Below are 3,883 nucleotides of genomic sequence, written 5' to 3' on the forward strand. Positions count from 1 at the left end.
AAATTATCAATTCATCAGTCTATAACATTTTGGGCCATTTGGGCCTAGAATGATTCATTCTGCCTCCAATGGACCATGATGTGTCATAAATGATTTAATTAACCTTAATGGTCCATAAACCCATCCTTTTCTTACCATTTTGGGTCGTGAACCTTCTTGAAGGCCCAATGGGCCGAAAATCTATTATTGGGCTTCATAAATTTGATCAACTTAAGAGAAGGTCCAAATTCCGTCAATTTCTTTCTCTTAAGCCCAAATTTTAGGCCTATTATGCTTATTAGACAAAAAAAAAAAGGAAAACAAGATAAATTGTGCACTTGCCACCTCTTTATTGCATGGTGGATCTCCATGCACATCACCATACTCCTTCTCTCTCCTCCCTTCTTCTTATTCACGGCTAAAACACCTCACACCACCCTCATTCTATCAAAAATCTTTCAAGAAAACTCTCTCAACCATCAAGAACATCCTCCTTCCTTCCATCCAAAATTTTCGAGATTTTGGGTGTAGCTTCAAGAGATTCTTCTTCAAGATCATCAACTTTGGTAATTTCTTACTTAGATCTATGATTTAACTTTCTTATTACTTCAAAAATCTCCTCTTAGCTCATGTAATTTCGTGATCTTTCATCTTAGAACCCATCTAAGCCCAAAAACCTCCCAAGGAGCTTGCTAGGACCAAAAATACACCATCTTCTTCCATTCTCCTTCAAAACCGAAACATTCAAGCAAAAGGTGAGTTCATACCCCCTTGTTTTTGGTTTTTACTTGTTTTTGGGGGAGAATACAATTGATTTGTGTAGATCTATGTGTATATGCATGATTATGTGTGATTTCCTTGAAACATTTGGTGATTATGTGTGATTTCTTCACTAATCTACAAATATGTTAAGAAACTTGAAGTGTATCAATAGGATCTTCATATGAAACATGAGAAAAGGATGTTTTATTTCAAGTATTACATGTAAACATGTAGATCTGGGATTTGTATACTTTATATAGCAAAAATGAGTGTTGTGTTCAAAGATTTATAAACTAAACTCACAAAACAGCTCTTGACAGAAAAGTTTTGGTCCAATCTCAGACTGTTTTGACCATCCAAATGGAAGTATTTTTCAAAACTGTTTTACATGGATAAAGTTCAGGTTTATACCTTTAAAATGACTACTCGCACATTTTCATACGATTTTTCTACAATTTTTGGCGAATTTTACAAAACTTCCTATCAGATTTGAAATAATTTCGGACCAACCTGTGAAGATGAGCAATTTAACACGTGTTAGAAGCCATTAAAAATTATGAGAAATTTTTTGAACAAAGTAGACAAATTTTCTAAACTTTGAGAGTTTACGGATCCAAATTTCGACTTACGATGATTTTTCTACAAATTTTCAAACAACTAGGTCGGAAAAGCTAAAAAACTAGAAAATGTGTATTTTCACAAAAATCAAGCCAAGATTGTTAATTTTGACAAAAATGGGTTTTAACATGTTATTTTTACTACAAAATATTCATCAAAACAAGTTTTGAACAAAATGGAGACTAAAGTGTTATTCTTACAAAAATTGGGCCCTAAATCCTAAATTGTTGGCTTATTGGGCCAAGAACGTCATTTTTACAAAAAGTGGGCTTTTATATCAACTTTGTAAATAATCAAGCTAAAATAAACAAAACAATAACAAACGGGTTAAAAACGATATTCATATCCTTATTGGGCCTGGAAATAATATAGATGTTTAGCGGGCCTTAGTGTCCTTTTACATGTATATTGGGCTTAGGATAAACATTCACATTCCTTTAAGCCTGGAAATAATAGACACGTATAGTGGGCCTTAGTGGTCCACTTACATGTTTATTGGGCTCAGGAATGAGTTTTATATGTGTTCTTCTTTCTTCGGATATTTTAGTGAATACCTGAACCAAAACCAACCATAAACTAATGAACGAATTTAATTTGATCATTTTCTAGGTTATTGGGCCTTCGTGGCCCATTTTTATGTGTGAGAGGTCCTATATACTATCTATATGTTATTGGGCCTCATTGACCCATTAACATGTGCGACGGACCTTGGATACTATTTGTGTGCCATTTGAGCATGTAAATACTTTACATGTGAAATGGGCCTTAGTTGTCATTTCATATATATTTCGGGCCCATGTTAAATAATCTCATTCCATTTGGGTCTTGAAATGATTTACATGTTTAGCGACGCCTTAATGGTTCACTTACATGGATCATTGGTCCTAGAATGAGTTTATACATTTTTCTTCGCGTAAATTCGATTAAGGATCTAGCGAGTTTTTATCGGTTGGCACCTATTAAGTGTACGATCGTAGCCTGTAGTTATAACCAGAGTCTCCTAGAGTGAGAACGGGGATTTGTGTATAGATCTATACGGGATTGACTCCCCACACCTCAGCTGTTCGCTACAGTTAGACTTACTCAGTCTAGGGTGACGAAAACCTTATTCTATTTTCCGTCGGCGTCCAACGACGCCAAGACAGGTGTAATTGTCATTATTTAGTATGGTTATGACGGCTCACTTAGAGGAATTAACGTTATGAAGTTTACGGAAGACATTAAACACACTAAACAGTTTTTCAGGAAATATCGGATTTTCTGGTGGTTTTCAAAGTTATACAAATCATTTTCACAAACATGCTTATGAACTCACCAACATTTTTATGTTGACCATTTTCAAAATAACTTGTATTCTCAGGATACCGTTGAAGCAGGATGAACGAAACAAACTAATGGATATTGTGTGATATTTTGTTTCATCATACTTTTACCATTTTGGCATGTAATATTCAAATACAATACTTGATGTAAATAATGAATGTTGTAATATTACATGTGTGATGATGATGATGTTATGTTTCAATTATATTCACTGTAATGATATTTCAAGATGAAGTCACACGCAAGCCCCCGGACGTTTCCGCTGTCTGGTTCGGGGGTGTGACAGATTTCGAGTTTGTTTTAGCTGCAACAAGACGGGCTTCACGCCGATTGTCCACAACTTGTATCCTGGGCGGTTCAGACTTCCTCCCAAGAGATGTTGGTGATTTTATATTACTAATGTTACTTAAGTGTAATGGGGTTAATTTGTTGATCAATGTCACTTTGACAATTATTGAACAAATCGGTATGGTGTGGAGTGTGTAGTTATTTTCATTCCAACGCAATAATATGAAGTATTTTATATAAAACACGTGTTATGTGTATATATTTTGTTGTTATACGTGTGAGTGTATATTCACTCTCTTCTATCTTATAGATCTGATGTATTCTCTATGAAATACGTGTTATGTGTGTATACCTCATCTGTTATGTGGAATATGTATTCACTATGAAATACGTGTTATGTGTGTATATATTTTGTTGTTATACGTGTGAGTGTATATTCACTCTCTTCTATCTTATAGATCTGATGGATTCTCTATGAAATACTTATTATGTGTGTATGCCTCATCTTTTATCTTATAGCAGGGTCCAAGGGGCGGCAGCCCCTGGCTGGGATCAAAAATTTTTATATATGTTATGTTACTATATTAAAATTGCATTAGAAATTTGGATTTTTGATAAATGTACCCAGTTTTGTGATCCATATTTTAGACCCGGATTTAAGGTTGTTTATGACCGTTTGTGGACAGTTTTAGGATATAAAACTGTCATGTGGCAGTTTTAAGACAAGAAGTTTTTTATGTTATATGATCATATCCGAATCTGTGGTTTGTACACTTCTTCTTCATAACATCAAAACATTCTCTCTTCTGTTTTCTCTCAATTCCGAGTCTTATCCAATTAAAGATTGGGAGTACCACTGTGACATCCCCAAATTCTCGGCCAGAAAAGACCGATTTCATTTATGCTTTTTAAA

At 34.5% G+C, this 3,883-nt stretch overlaps 1 long non-coding RNA gene across 1 annotated transcript; it reads left to right on the forward strand.

Moving 5' to 3' along the window:
* The first annotated feature begins 380 nt into the window (after nucleotides 1–380).
* LOC145003453 (uncharacterized) lies at nucleotides 381–3,143 on the forward strand. Its single transcript, XR_013661965.1, has 3 exons — nucleotides 381–545; nucleotides 636–734; nucleotides 2,720–3,143. It is a non-coding gene; the product is annotated as an uncharacterized LOC145003453 (long non-coding RNA).
* The last annotated feature ends 740 nt before the right edge of the window (nucleotides 3,144–3,883 follow it).

Source organism: Lactuca saligna, chromosome 6 (assembly GCF_052625555.1).
Source record: "Lactuca saligna cultivar CGN05327 chromosome 6, ASM5262555v1, whole genome shotgun sequence".
In the NCBI taxonomy this organism is placed as follows: Eukaryota; Viridiplantae; Streptophyta; class Magnoliopsida; order Asterales; family Asteraceae; genus Lactuca; species Lactuca saligna.